Here is a 17,142-nt window from a genome sequence, read left to right as displayed (position 1 = left end):
GGGGCAGTATTATAGTAGTTATATTCTTGTACATAGGGGCAGTATTATAGTAGTTATATTCTTGTACATAGGGGGCAGTATTATAGTAGTTATATTCTTGTATATAGGGAGCAGTATTATAGTAGTTATATTCTTGTATATAGGGAGCAGTATTATAGTAGTTATATTCTTGTACATAGGAGCAGTATTATAGTAGTTATATTCTTGTACATAGGGGGCAGTATTATAGTAGTTATATTCTTGTACATAGAAGCAGCATTATAGTAGTTATATTCTTGTACATAGGAGGCAGTATTATAGTAGTTATATTCTTGTACATAGGAGCAGTATTATAGTAGTTATATTCTTGTACAAAGGAGCAGTATTATAGTAGTTATATTCTTGTACATAGGTGCAGTATTATAGTAGTTATATTCTTGTACATAGTGGGCAGTATTATAGTAGTTATATTCTTATACATAGGGAGCAGTATTATAGTAGTTATATTCTTGTACATAGAAGCAGCATTATAGTAGATATATTCTTGTACATAGGGAGCAGCATTATAGTAGTTATATTCTTGTACATAGGGGGCAGTATTATAGTAGTCATATTCTTGTACATAGGGGGCAGTATTATAGTAGTTATATTCTTGTACATAGGAGGCAGTATTATAGTAGTTATATTCTTGTACATAGGGGGCAGTATTATAGTAGTTATATTCTTGTACATAGGAGCAGTATTATAGTAGTTATATTCTTGTACATAGGGGGCAGTATTATAGTAGTTATATTCTTGTACATAGGGAGCAGTATTATAGTAGTTATATTCTTGTACATAGGAGCAGTATTATAGTAGTTATATTCTTGTATATAGAAGCAGTATTATAGTAGTTATATTCTTGTACATAGGAGCAGTATTATAGTAGTTATATTCTTGTACATAGGGGGCAGTATTATAGTAGTTATATTCTTGTACATAGGGAGCAGTATTATAGTAGTTATATTCTTGTACATAGGAGCAGTATTATAGTAGTTATATTCTTGTATATAGAAGCAGTATTAGAGTAGTTATATTCTTGTACATAGGAGCAGTATTATAGTAGTTATATTCTTGTACATAGTGGGCAGTATTATAGTAGTTATATTCTTGTACATAGGAGCAGTATTATAGTAGTTATATTCTTGTACATAGGAGCAGTATTATAGTAGTTATATTCTTGTATATAGAAGCAGTATTAGAGTAGTTATATTCTTGTACATAGGAGCAGTATTATAGTAGTTATATTCTTGTACATAGTGGGCAGTATTATAGTAGTTATATTCTTGTACATACGAGCAGTATTATAGTAGTTATATTCTTGTACATAGGAGCAGTATTATAGTAGTTATATTCTTCTACATAGTGGGCAGTATTATAGTAGTTATATTCTTGTACATAGGGGGCAGTATTATAGTAGTTATATTCTTGTATATAGAAGCAGTATTAGAGTAGTTATATTCTTGTACATAGGAGCAGTATTATAGTAGTTATATTCTTGTACATAGGAGCAGTATTATAGTAGTTATATTCTTGTACATAGGGGGCAGTATTGTAGTAGTTATATTCTTGTACAAAGGAGCAGTATTATAGTAGTTATATTCTTGTACATAGGTGCAGTATTATAGTAGTTATATTCTTGTACATAGGGGACAGTATTATAGCAGTTATATTCTTGTACATAGAAGCAGCATTATAGTAGATATATTCTTGTACATAGGGGGCAGTATTATAGTAGTTATATTCTTGTACATAGGGGGCAGTATTATAGTAGTTATATTCTTGTATATAGAAGCAGTATTAGAGTAGTTATATTCTTGTACATAGGAGCAGTATTATAGTAGCTATATTCTTGTACATAGGGGGCAGTATTATAGTAGTTATATTCTTGTACATAGGGGGCAGTATTGTAGTAGTTATATTCTTGTACATAGGGGGCAGTATTATAGTAGTTATATTCTTGTACATAGAAGCAGCATTATAGTAGTTATATTCTTGTACATAGGAGGCAGTATTATAGTAGTTATATTCTTGTACATAGGAGCAGTATTATAGTAGTTATATTCTTGTACAAAGGAGCAGTATTATAGTTATATTCTTGTACATAGGTGCAGTATTATAGTAGTTATATTCTTGTACATAGGGGCAGTATTATAGTAGTTATATTCTTGTACATAGGGGGCAGTATTATAGTAGTTATATTCTTGTACATAGGAGGCAGTATTATAGTAGTTATATTCTTGTACATAGGAGGCAGTATTATAGTAGTTATATTCTTGTACATAGGGGGCAGTATTATAGTAGTTATATTCTTGTACATAGGAGCAGTATTATAGTAGTTATATTCTTGTACATAGGGGGCAGTATTATAGTAGTTATATTCTTGTATATAGAAGCAGTATTAGAGTAGTTATATTCTTGTACATAGGAGCAGTATTATAGTAGTTATATTCTTGTACATAGGGGGTAGTATTATAGTAGTTATATTCTTGTACATAGGAGCAGTATTATAGTAGTTATATTCTTGTACAAAGGAGCAGTATTATAGTTATATTCTTGTACATAGGTGCAGTATTATAGTAGTTATATTCTTGTACATAGGGGCAGTATTATAGTAGTTATATTCTTGTACATAGGGGGCAGTATTATAGTAGTTATATTCTTGTACATAGGAGGCAGTATTATAGTAGTTATATTCTTGTACATAGGAGGCAGTATTATAGTAGTTATATTCTTGTACATAGGGGGCAGTATTATAGTAGTTATATTCTTGTACATAGGAGCAGTATTATAGTAGTTATATTCTTGTACATAGGGGGCAGTATTATAGTAGTTATATTCTTGTATATAGAAGCAGTATTAGAGTAGTTATATTCTTGTACATAGGAGCAGTATTATAGTAGTTATATTCTTGTACATAGGGGGCAGTATTATAGTAGTTATATTCTTGTACATAGGAGCAGTATTATAGTAGTTATATTCTTGTACATAGAAGCAGTATTAGAGTAGTTATATTCTTGTATATAGAAGCAGTATTAGAGTAGTTATATTCTTGTACATAGGAGCAGTATTATAGTAGTTATATTCTTGTACATAGGGGGCAGTATTATAGTAGTTATATTCTTGTACATAGGAGCAGTATTATAGTAGTTATATTCTTGTACATAGGGGGCAGTATTATAGTAGTTATATTCTTGTACATAGGGGGCAGCATTATAGTAGTTATATTCTTCTACATAGTGGGCAGTATTATAGTAGTTATATTCTTGTACATAGGGGCAGTATTATAGTAGTTATATTCTTGTACATAGGAGCAGTATTAGAGTAGTTATATTCTTGTATATAGAAGCAGTATTAGAGTAGTTATATTCTTGTACATAGGAGCAGTATTATAGTATCATAGAATCATAGAATGGTAGAGTTGGAAGGGACCTCCTGGGTCATCTGGTCCAACCCCCTGCTCAAAGCAGGATTCACTAGATCATCTCAGACAGATGTCTGTCCAGCCTCTGTTTGAAGACGTCCATTGAAGGGGAACTCACCACCTCTCGTGGCAGCCTGTTCCACTCATTAATCACCCTAACTGTCAAAAAGTTTTTTCTAATATCTAATCTGTGTCTCCTCCCATTCAGTTTCATCCCATTGCTTCTAGTCTTTCCTTGTGCAAATGAGAATAAAGATGATCCTTCTACAATGTGACAGCCCTTGACATATTTGTAGACAGCTATTAAGTCTCCTCTCAGTCTTCTTTTTTGCAAGCTAAACATTCCCAAATCCTGCAACCGTTCCTCATAGGACATGGTTTGCAGACCAGTCACCATTCTGGTCGCTCTTCTCTGAACTTGCTCCAGTTCTTCTATGTCTTTTTTAAAATGTGGTGCCCAAAACTGTACACAGTATTCCAGATGAGGTCTGACCAAAGAGGAGTAAAGACCGATAATGACTTCACGTGATCTAGACTGTATGCTTCTGTTAATACATCCCAGAATTGTATTTGCCTTTTTTGCTGCTGCATCACACTGTTGACTCATGTTCAGTCTATGATCTATTAGTATACCTAAGTCTTTTTCACATGTACTGTTGCTTAGCTCTATTCCTCCCATTCTGTATATGCTTTTTTCATTTTTATTGCCCAGATGTAGTACTTTGCATTTTTCCCTGTTAAAAACCATTCTGTTAGTTGCTGCCCACTGCTCCAGTTTATTTAGGTCTTTTTGAATCCTCTCTCTCTCTTCTCTAGTATTAGCTATCCCTCCTAGCTTTGTGTCATCAGCAAATTTAATCAGTTTACCCTCAATTCCTTCATCTAAATCATTGATAAAGATGTTGAACAATACAGGTCCCAGGACGGAGCCCTGTGGTACCCCACTTGAGACATTCATCCAGCTGGATGTGAAGCCATTTACAACCACCTTTTGAGTCTGATCACTAAGCCAGTTATGAATCCACCTAACAGTTGCCTGGTCCATTGCATACTTGGTCATTTTTTCAATAAGGATGGTGTGAGATACTTTGTCAAATGCTTTGCTGGAGTCAAGATATACTATATCTACAGCATTTCCCTGATCCACCCAGTCAGTGATTCTGTCATAGAAGGAAATTAAGTTAGTCTGACATGACTTGTTAGTTACAAACCCATGCTGACTCTGGTTAATCACTTCATTCTTATCCATGTACTTACATACATGTTGTTTAATAATTTGTTCAAAGATCTTTCCTGGTATAGAAGTCAGACTCACCGGCCTATAGTTCCCTGGGTCCACCTTCTTCCCCTTTTTGAAGATAGGAACAACATTTGCTCTTCTCCAGTCTTCTGGGACTTCTCCTGTTCTCCAAGAATTTTCAAAGATTATGGAGAGTGGTTCTAAAATTTCTTCTACGATCTCCTTCAGTACTCTGTGGTGTAATTCATCTGGACCTGGAGACTTGAACTCATTTATGTTAGCTAAATATTCCCTCACAATCTTTCTGTTTACAGATAACTTGGATTCCTCTATTCCTTTAAAAGGACAGTGAAGATCAGTTGATGTTACATTTTCTTTCTGAGAGAAAACAGATGTAAAATAGGAATTAAAAAGTTCGGCCTTCTCAACATCCTCTCTTACCATTTCTCCTTTTTCATCCTGTAAAAATCCTATAGCATCTTTGACTTTTCTTTTACTTTTGACATACCCCCAAAATCCTTTTTTATTGCTTTTGACATCTCTTGCAAGCCTTAATTCATTGTCAGCTTTAGCTAACCTGATACGTGCCCTGCAGGATCTGCAGACTGCACTATAATCTTCTTTAGATATGCCTCCCTCTTTCCATTTAATAAACATTTCTTTCTTTCTTTTTAGCATGTGTTTAAGTTCTGTGTTCATCCATCCTGGTTTCCTTAAATGCTTCCCATTCTTCCTACTTTTCGGGATTGTTAACGATTGTGCTTTGAGAATCTCATTTTTAAAAATTTCCCATCCTTCCTGGACATTTTTGTCCTTAAGGACATCCAGCCATTGGATCCCTCCTATTCTCTTTCTGAGTCTCTTAAAATCTGCCTTTCTAAAATCTAACCTTGAAGTTTGAGTCTTCACATGTCTTCCTCCTCTAGTTATCCAAAATTCTATAATAGCATGATCGCTGCCTCCTAGGGTCCCAGCCACCTTTACCTCCTCAACCATTTCCTCCCTGTTTATAAGGATTAGATCCAAAGTAGCAGATCCCCTTGTTTTCTCCCCTACCTTTTGGAAGATAAAGTTGTCAGCAAGAGAGGATAAGAATTTGCTTGACCTGTTAGTTTTACTTGAGAGAGATTCCCAACAAATGTCTGGATAGTTGAAATCTCCCATGACCACTACGTCATATTTTTTGGAGAACTTGGTCATTTGATACATATTTATTGTTGAGCGAGCATGCTCGACACTGCGCGGTAGCATCTCACTACTCGGGATGTTCGGCGAGCACCGAGCATTTCCGGGTTACTCGGGCGGGAGCTCGGGTCTCCGCCCTGCATGTTTGGCGCTCTTTACAGAGCCAATGAACATGCAGGGATTGCCAGCCAGTCACTGTAATGCCGCAGGCATGTTGTTTGTGGGCATTACAGTGATTGGCTGGCCGCACAGCGTCACCTCGAGTATTTAAAACCGGGCCCCGCCATCTTGGAAAAAAGTCGCTCCGGATCAGCCAGTGTCGGGTCAGTGCTGCTGAGCTAGGGAGAGATATATAGTGCGAAATAGGTAGTGTAGGGTCTCTAAAGCCTGCAAAATCAAACAAACAGTCCTTCTGAGGACTAATATCCATCCCAGATATCAGGCAGGCAGGCAGGCTATATAGGAGACGCAGTGGTTATACCAACAAACGCTGCATTACAGTCCTGTGTGCTGCTGCTCAAATTGCTAGACTTAGCCCCAGGTCTCAGGGTCCAGGAAATTTTTTTTTTTCATCGAAATCCTCTTTTTTTTTTCCCCTCAGTCAGACTGTACAAATACGCGTCTTATTAACCTTTTGGTATCCCCCCCCCCCCCCCCAAAAAAAAAAAAAAAAAATTTAGTGTGTCTGTGACTGTTCAGACACAAATATATCTGTTTAAAAGAGTCTGGTGTAGGCCAGAGAAATAGAACTGTGGTATTGCAGTTCCACGGTTCAAATCTCTGTATTATCCACTTTTTTGCCTTTTTTCCACAAAAAAAACCCAGTTTGAGTGTGTCGCTGACTGTTCAGACACAAATATATCTATTTAAAAAAGTCTGGTATACGCCAGGAAATTAACTGTGGTTTTCCTCTTCCACGGTTCTAATCTGCTTTTTATTACCCTTTTGCCATTGTTAGTGCGAGTGTAAGCTATTTTACTTAATTTACAATGGGCAAGGGACATGGAACTGGACGTTCTGGTGCTGGTGCGTGCTGATCAGTGTGAACAGGTTATTAATTGGATAGCAGATAATACTTCCAGTTACCTGGGCACCACCACCTCCGGTCTGTCTTCCACACGGTCAACTCTTAGTAGCCGTGAGTCTCGACCGCATACTCCTCCTCACCCTGATGCTCCTTCCTCCCATCATGCCGAGTGTCGTCAGACAGCAACTGATCCCACACTTGGACACTCTGAAGAGCTGTTCACTGGTCCATTTCCATATTTGTGCCCCTCGCCTGCTCCGCTTGAAGTGGTGGAAGAGGAGATCCCATGTAGCGATGCCCAAATATTTGAACAGCCACGGCCACAGGAAGGCGACACTGGCAATTTGTCACAAGAGGTGGACGATGACGAGAAACAATTGCCACGAAGTGAGGAGGAGGATTGTGGTGCGCAAGTGGAAGAGGAGGAGGTGGTGGATGATCTAGTAACTGACCCAACGTGGAAGGAGGACATGCAGAGTGAGGCCAGCAGCACACAGGGGGAGGGAGGCAGAGTACCCCAACAGGCAGGAAGAAGCAGTGTGGTGGCCGCACACAGAAGGTGGGCAACCGTTCCCCATAACACCAACACGAGGGACGTTGCCAGTACAACTGGTAGGTCTTCCAGAGTCTGGAATTTTTTTAAAGACTCTGCTGACAACCCCAAAAAGGCCATTTGTACCACCTGCCAGGCCAGCATCAGCAGGGGTGACAAAACTACCAGCCTGACCACCACCAGCATGATCAGGCACATGGCAGCAAAGCACCTGACTTTGTGGGACGAACCCCAGGGTCCACGACCAGTGTCAGCGGGTGTCACCACTGCTTCTTCCGCTGTTGTGCGTATAATAGAACCCCCTGTTGTGCGTGCAAGGCAATTCCCTGCCCATACTGCATGTAAAGATGCCCCCTCCTCTCAGTCTTCACTTTATATGGCAGTTTCTCAAGAAACAGCATCAACGTCCACGTCCACGTCCCACCGCAGCGTTCAATTGTCCATATCCCAGACCTTTGAACTAAAGCGCAAATTTGCAGCCAACGTCCCACAGGCCACAGTCCTAAATTCGCCCATTTCACAACTGCTTGCATTGGAAATGCTGCCTTTTAGGCTGGTGGAGACGGAATCCTTCCGAAACCTTATGGCGGTGGCCGTCCCTCGGTACTCGGTCCCCAGCCGCCACTATTTTGCCCGGTGTGCCATCCCCGCACTACACAAGCACGTGTCCCAAAACATCTGCCGTGCCCTCAACAACGCAGTTACTGGGAGAGTCCACCTGACAACGGACACGTGGACAAGTGCTTGTGGCCAGGGACGGTACATCTCCCTGACGGCACACTGGGTAAACATAATGAAAGCCGGGACCCAGTCGGACCTTGGGAGGGAACACATCCTCCCCACACCGAGGATTGCGGGCCCTATGTCAGTCAGAGTTGCCCCCACAGTGTACAGCTCCTGCGCATCATCCTCCTCCTCCTACTCATGTTCAGCCTCCATCTCAGATATCACCACATCAGTTACAAGCTGGAAGCATTGCAGTACTGCCTCAGCCAAGCGGCAACAGGCTGTGCTGAAACTCATAAGCTTAGGTGATAAACCTCACACTGCTTGTGAGTTGTGGACAGCTGTGAAAGAGCAGGCAGATCTGTGTCTGAGACCGCTGAACCTACATCCCGGCATGGTCGTGTGTGACAATGGCCGTAACCTGGTGGCGGCTCTGAGGCGAGGTGAGATCACACACGTACCATGCCTGGCTCATGTGCTTAACCTCGTGGTTCAGCGGTTTCTTAAATCGTACCCCGAGTTGCCAGATCTGCTCGAAAGTACGCCGCCTGTCAGCTCATTTTCGGAAGTCGGCTACAGCTTCCGCCGCCCTTGCTGTGTTGCAGCAGTGTTTGCAGCTTCCTTCACACCGACTGGTGTGTGATGTCCCCACACGTTGGAACTCTACCCTCCACATGTTGCAAAGGATTTGTGAGCAGAAGAGAGCAGTTGTGGAGTACCAGCTGCAACAAGGCCGTCGATATTCAGGTCAGACTCCACACATAAGACCTCAGGAGTGGACCTGGATGTCTGACATATGTACCATCCTGACAAACTTTGAGGAGTCCACCAAGATGGTGAATGGCGATGATGCCATCATTAGCGTCAGCATCCCACTTGTCTGTCTTTTGCAACGCTCTCTGCAGTGAATTAAAGAGGAGGCATTGCAGCCAGAGTATGATGAGATGGATCAAGAAGCCGTATCGGGCGATTACACACAGCCCAGCCTCATCTCATCCCAACGTGCATTGGGGGACAATGAGGGAGAGGAGGAGGAAGAACAGGAGCTGGTATCATGCGCTGTAGATGGAGGTACCTGTACAACCTGTACAACTGTCATACCGTCGGTTCAGCGTGGGTAGCCTGAGGACAGGGGGGAGGAGAAGGAGGAGGAGAGCATGGTCAGTCGTCATCTTGGTGAGGACACGAAGTCTTGCCCGTTACCAGTCTGGCACGCATGGCTGACTTTATGTTACGCTGCCTTAACCGTGACCCTCGCGTTGTCAAAATGTTGGGTGACAGTCATTACTGGTTGGTGACACTTTTAGACCCCCGCTACAAGGAGAACTTTCACTCTATTATTCCTGAGGTGGAGAGGTCTACAAAAATGGGGCAGTACCAGAAGACCCTTGCTGCAGAACTGTTAAAAAAATTCCCATCTGAACACGCTAGAGGCAGAGGTCACAGTTCGTTGCTCAACCAAGGCGTACATGCGAGAGAGACGCAACTCCAATCCAGCAGAGGCAGGGGAACACTGTCAACGTTCTGGGACAGTTTTCTGAGACCCGCCCAGCTTACAGGCCCTGAGGCGCGGGGTACTCTCACAAGGAGTGGAAAGTTTCAAAAGATGGTGAGGGAGTACCTTGCCGACCGTACCAGCGTCCTGCGTGATTCCTCTGTGCCTTTTCATTATTGGGTATCCAAGCTGGACACTTGGAATGAACTCGCTCTGTACGCCTTGGAGGTCCTGGCCTGCCCTGCCGCTAGCGTGTTATCGGAGCGTGTTTTTAGTGCCGCTGGGGGAATTATAACCGATAAGCGCACTCGCCTGTCAACTGACAATGCTGACAAGCTGACCCTTATCAAAATGAACAAGGGCTGGATTGGGCCAGACTTCTCATCACCACCAAATGACAGCAAAGTAACATAAAGTCAAATCCACTGTATTATTTCGGGAGGTGTATTCCCATGCACCGCTTCACACCCACACATGGGTATACGCTTCCTCATTTCGGCTGTTTTTTGCTCTTCTCCTTATCCTCAGCCTCCACCACCACTATACCACCAGGGTGACCGTGATCCGTGTTGCAAGCATTGCAAGTTCCTCCGTCCTAATTTTTGGCAGCTTTTGCTTGGAAGGCATAGGCAAATACCATGGGACACCCACTCCCCAATAATGGGAATAATGTTTTTAATATGCTGTACTGCATGGCTCTTGTAAGGGGCATTGCAAGTTCCTCCGTCCTAATTTTTGGCAGCTTTTGCTTGGAAGGCATAGGCAAAGACTATGGGAGACCCACTCCCCAATAATGGGAATAATGTTTTTAATATGCTGTACTGCATGGCTCTTGTAAGGGGCATTAAAATCGTCTTGTTAAGCTACTGTGACCTCCACGTCTCTTCCAAGGGGCATTAAAACCGTCTTGTTAAACCACTCTGAACTCCACAGCTCTTCCAAGGGGCATTGAAATGTTGTTTTTAATTACCTCTAACCTCCACGACTCTTCCAACGGGCATTGCATTTCCTCCTAATTTTAGTCAGCTTTTGCTTTTCAATGCATAGGTGAACACTAAGGGAGACCCACTCCCCAATAATGGGTAGAAGGTTTTTAGTATGCTGTAATCCACGTCTGTTTCAAGGGGCATTGCAGTTCCACATAATTTTTGGAAAGCCTTCCATTCACTGCTTAGGCCAACAGTGTACAGGAGACCCAGTTGCTATAAATGGAAAAAACTGTTTAGTTAAGGCCCCCTGACCTCCATGTCATTTCCAAGGGGCATTGGAGTGCCTCGAAATTTTTGGTAGGCATCGCACTCACTGTGTGCCCTATAACTGTGTAGCCGAACCGCTCCTTTTGGCACAGAAACATATCCTACAAGACATGTGTGGTTGACTGGCCTGATATTGATGTGAATGGTCCCTGTTCCTCCTGCTCTTTCTTCTTTGCCACCACCTCATCCATCATTCATCACCTGAAGCTTTGTTCTAACGGGAGTCATAGAACTTGAATAGCAGCAGGAAAACATCCAGCAATCCTCGGAGGTAGGATATGCGCCAAAACGCTGACCACCTCAGGCCTAGCCGCTACTACATACATGCACTTGCATTCCAAGGAACAGAAAGCTAAGGAAATGTGTGGCGCCCCTGAGGGTTCGACCGCCACAGGGGTACTGCATCTCTTTAATGAGGTGTGGTATCTCTCCTTCGAGGTAAGGATGGTGCAGCTGACAGGACCCCATCTCTACATCCAACACTACACCTCTCCCACCTAGGGGGGCTTATATGCACTAGTGTGCTGCCCCAGCCGGGATAAGAGGAGATGGGGGGAACCAAAAGATAGGGGGAACCATGTAGTGGGTGAGGGTGGAGGACGCACATTTAGGTTACACTTAATAATTCATATTTATTAAACAGCCATCTTGGGCTTATGGTCTTTTGATTGTGATCTTCATCACTGAACGTGGCTTTCTGTGTGAACCTGCAGTTGATGGGGACACGGTCCTCGTACTCTGGCCTTGAGTCGAGGAGCGGGCAAGAGTTAACGGTTGTCTCTACCCGGTCAAGGTCCCTACCCAAGAAGGCCTGGAGCAGAGGAGTCTAGCTCCACCGCAAAAGGATCCCAGGGGGATGCAGACGGAGCGGTATACGCCACCTGTCCTCGCTATTCTGGCCTAGTCAGAGGGATTCCTGCTGCAAGAGGGGTAAGAGCCCCCGATATCTGACTTTGTTACTCTATGTCTCAGTCGGAGAAGCCCGGAGGCTCAGTGGATCCCACTGGGTAACGGAGTGGAGTCACCACCCATACCCTTGTTCTGTGCATAGTCCAGAGGGAGACCCGGCCTTTCTACACACACGGATAGGAGAGGACTTAGTTTGAAGTCTAGGAACAGTCTGGTGCGGGGTCCTGACTAAAGCACCTGAATTACTCGGAGGTTGTCGGACCCCCGGTTCTGGTGGCCGCAGAGCCCCGTGAGGAGCAGGGAGAAGCCTTGCAGCTGCATGCTCTACCGTGAGTAGAAAACCCTGGAAGTCTACCCCTATGGCCTCCGGTCCCTTTATTTCTGCACCGCACAGCACCAGGACTTCTCACGACTACTCCCTTCATCCGCGTCTCTGCCCTGAGGCCCTGCTCCGCCTGTGGGGAGTAGCACCATCTACAGCTGCCACTACATTCCGCCTCAGAGGACTGCTGCAGCGCTGGTGGCCATCACCAGACACCACAGGTGGCGTAGTCGTTAATAACCACTCAACCTTGAAAGCCCATTACACCCTTTTAAGTGTGACGGCCCTGGGCACGGAACGGGTCCAGGCCACGACTGCTTCCCCAACATCTGACCCGGCTCCGAGTTCCCCCATCTCTCAGGGTAGGGCTGTGAGTGTCACACAGATGGATGGTCTCATGATCATGAATAATTTACTCGTTGTGTAGGAGGCCAACCACTGCTGCTGTCTACCTTCTGAACTTTGTGTTGAAGCCTGATTGACCCAGGACCCGAAATCCTCTATGTCTGGAGGACGTGTTGCATCCCAGTGTCCAACTGTGTCCCGGCTTCCACAATATTAACCCAGTGTGAAGGACCATCCCTGGCCACATTCACTTGTCCACGTGTTTGTGGTTAGGCTGTCCTTCCCACTAAATGCACTGGGGAGGGCACAGGTAATGTTTTGGTATGCGCGCTTGTGTATAAGGCGCACCGGGACAAATAGGGGCGGCTGGGGACCGAGTGTGGACACCCGGCCGCCCCCTGACAGCTGAGGACCGAGTGTGGACACCCAGCCGCCGGGCACTGAATATGGATACCAGGCCGCGGACGCAGCCATGACATGGTGGCCGGCGTCTGCCTCCACAAGCCTAAAAGGCCTCATTTCAAGTGCAAGCAAGCTAGCAGTATGGTATTGCAGCCTGGGGGTGGGTGGGTGGCAGGCTGCACACTTACGCTTGCATTCCAAGAAAACAAAGCAGATGCTAACTTCTATCATCATCATCATGCTCCTCACCTTGGCACTCTCAACTCCCCTGATGGAGAAGCCAGGGCCCACCGGAGGAGTCTGGTTGTCTGGTGGGCTCGTCCAATGCTGCCCTAAAGCAGGCCAGGCTAAGAAAAGTGTGGGGAAGGTTACCGGGACAAATAGTGGCGGCTGGGGACCGAGTATGGAGACCTCGCTGCCGAAGCAGCCATGAGGTAGTGGCCAGCTTCGGCCTCCTCCAAACTAAAAGGCCCCATTTCAAGTGCAAACTAGCAGTATAGTATTGCAGCCTGGGGGTGGGTGGGTGGTTGGCTGCATACTTGCGCTTGCATTGCAAGGAATGGGGGAGGTACAATTGAACACTGCTCTGGGACAAGGACTTGCACGGGGATAGCTGCAAGTCTGCATCTTCTGATGCGGCAAGGATCACTTCTGATGGGCACACTTTTATGCAGTGACCTGGGGGTCAGAAATGCTTCCTGGGGCGATGCCCATGCTGTCTACATGTCATTTGAGCACTGGCACTATCGTTTTGGGCACTTTTTAGGCTTTCTACAGACTGCCGGGGGTGCCGCCGCAAAAATGCTCAGGTCTCCCATAGACTAACATTGGGCTCGTTGCTCGGGTCGAGCACCCAAGCATTTTAGTGCTCGCTCAACACTATATTCTTGTACACAGCGGGCAGTATTATAGTAGTTATATTCTTGTACATAGGAGCAGTATTATAGTAGTTATATTCTTGTACATAGGGGGCAGTATTATAGTAGTTATATTCTTGTACATAGGGGGCAGTATTATAGTAGTTATATTCTTGTACATAGGGGGCAGTATTATAGTAGTTATATTCTTGTACATAGGGGGCAGTATTATAGTAGTTATATTCTTGTACGTAGGAGCAGTATTATAGTAGTTATATTCTTGTACATATGGGGCAGCATTATAGTAGTTATATTCTTCTACATAGGGGGCAGTATTATAGTAGTTATATTCTTGTATATAGGGGCAGTATTATAGTAGTTATATTCTTGTACATAGGAGCAGTATTATAGTAGTTATATTCTTGTACATAGGAGCAGTATTATAGTAGTTATATTCTTGTACATAGGGGGCAGTATTATAGTAGTTATATTCTTGTACATAGGGGGCAGTATTATAGTAGTTATATTCTTGTACATAGGGGGCAGTATTATAGTAGTTATATTCTTGTACGTAGGAGCAGTATTATAGTAGTTATATTCTTGTACATATGGGGCAGCATTATAGTAGTTATATTCTTCTACATAGGGGGCAGTATTATAGTAGTTATATTCTTGTATATAGGGGCAGTATTATAGTAGTTATATTCTTGTACATAGGAGCAGTATTATAGTAGTTATATTCTTGTACATAGGGGAAGTATTATAGTAGTTATATTCTTGTACATAGGGGGCAGTATTATAGTAGTTATATTCTTGTACGTAGGAGCAGTATTATAGTAGTTATATTCTTGTACATAGGAGGCAGTATTATAGTAGTTATATTTTTGTACATAGGGGGCAGTATTATAGTAGTTATATTTTTGTACATAGGGGGCAGTATTATAGTAGTTATATTTTTGTACATAGGGGGCAGTATTATAGTAGTTATAGTCTTGTACACAGGGGCAGTATTATAGTAGTTATATTCTTGTACATAGGGGGCAGTATTATAGTAGTTATATTCTTGTACATAGGTGGCAGTATTATAGTAGTTATATTCTTGTACATAGGGGACAGTATTATAGTAGTTATATTCTTGTACATACGAGCAGTATCATAGTAGTTAAATTCTTGTACATAGGGGCAGTATTATAGTAGTTATAGTCTTGTACATAGGGGGCAGTATTATAGTAGTTATATTCTTGTACATAGGTGGCAGTATTATAGTAGTCATATTCTTGTACATACGAGCAGTATTATAGTAGTTATATTCTTGTACATAGGGGACAGTATTATAGTAGTTATATTCTTGTACATACGAGCAGTATCATAGTAGTTAAATTCTTGTACATAGGGGCAGTATTATAGTAGTTATAGTCTTGTACATAGGGGGCAGTATTATAGTAGTTATATTCTTGTACATAGGGGACAGTATTATAGTAGTTATATTCTTGTACATAGGGGACAGTATTATAGTAGTTATATTCTTGTACATAGGGGACAGTATTATAGTAGTTATATTCTTGTACATACGAGCAGTATCATAGTAGTTAAATTCTTGTACATAGGGGCAGTATTATAGTAGTTATAGTCTTGTACATAGGGGGCAGTATTATAGTAGTTATATTCTTGTACATAGGGGCAGTATTATAGTAGTTATATTCTTGTACATAGGGGACAGTAATATAGTAGTTATATTCTTGTACATAGGGGACAGTAATATAGTAGTTATATTCTTGTACATAGGGGACAGTATTATAGTAGTTATATTCTTGTACATAGGGGCAGTATTATAGTAGTTATATTCTTGTACATAGGGACAGTATTATAGTAGTTATATTCTTGTACATAGGGGCAGTATTATAGTAGTTATATTCTTGTACATAGGGGACAGTATTATAGTAGTTATATTCTTGTACATAGGGGACAGTAATATAGTAGTTATATTCTTGTACATAGGAGCAGTATTATAGTAGTTATATTCTTGTACATAGGGGGCAGTAATATAGTAGTTATATTCTTGTACATAGGGGACAGTAATATAGTAGTTATATTCTTGTACATAGGGGACAGTATTATAGTAGTTATATTCTTGTACATAGGGGCAGTATTATAGTAGTTATATTCTTGTACATAGGGGCAGTATTATAGTAGTTATATTCTTGTACATAGGGACAGTATTATAGTAGTTATATTCTTGTACATAGGGGCAGTATTATAGTAGTTATATTCTTGTACATAGGGGACAGTATTATAGTAGTTATATTCTTGTACATAGGGGACAGTAATATAGTAGTTATATTCTTGTACATAGGAGCAGTATTATAGTAGTTATATTCTTGTACATAGGGACAGTATTATAGTAGTTATATTCTTGTACATAGGGGCAGTATTATAGTAGTTATATTCTTGTACATAGGGGACAGTATTATAGTAGTTATATTCTTGTACATAGGGGACAGTAATATAGTAGTTATATTCTTGTACATAGGAGCAGTATTATAGTAGTTATATTCTTGTACATAGGGGGCAGTATTATAGTAGTTATATTCTTGTACATAGGAGCAGTATTATAGTAGTTATATTCTTGTACATAGGGGACAGTAATATAGTAGTTATATTCTTGTACATAGGGGGTAGTATTATAGTAGTTATATTCTTGTACATAGGGGACAGTAATATAGTAGTTATATTCTTGTACATAGGGACAGTATTAGTTATATTCTTGTACATAGGGGCAGTATTATAGTAGTTATATTCTTGTACATAGGGGACAGTATTATAGTAGTTATATTCTTGTACATAGGGGACAGTAATATAGTAGTTATATTCTTGTACATAGGAGCAGTATTATAGTAGTTATATTCTTGTACATAGGGGCAGTATTATAGTAGTTATATTCTTGTACATAGGGGGTAGTATTATAGTAGTTATATTCTTGTACGTAGAGGGCAGTATTATAGTAGTTATATTCTTGTACATAGGGGCAGTATTATAGTAGTTATATTCTTGTACATAGGGGGCAGTATTATAGTAGTTATATTCTTGTACATTGGAAGGACAGGGGGAGACAGATTAATCCTAGTAGATTTAATCCTCCTTTTCAGCTGGACTCTCTGGAGGAACTAGTAGAAAACAAATGACATAGGAACTGGTCCTAGGAGTCGCAGGAAAGGTGATGGAGAAAGTCCATTTCTTCTGACCTCCGCGGTAAACCTGGCACCTCTCACACTATTGGTCACAGATTGCAGTAAGAGGAGCAGCTCTGGAGCACACACTGCTGCTCAGACAGCCATAATATTGCGCACAAGGAATGTAGAACCAGATAAATAAAAACTCTGTGT

The sequence above is a fragment of the Phyllobates terribilis genome, unplaced genomic scaffold (assembly GCF_046119375.1).
Source record: "Phyllobates terribilis strain yellow unplaced genomic scaffold, ASM4611937v1 Scaffold_11__3_contigs__length_659146591, whole genome shotgun sequence".
In the NCBI taxonomy this organism is placed as follows: Eukaryota; Metazoa; Chordata; class Amphibia; order Anura; family Dendrobatidae; genus Phyllobates; species Phyllobates terribilis.
The sequence above is the reverse complement of the archived record's forward strand: the minus strand, read 5'-3'. Positions refer to the sequence as shown.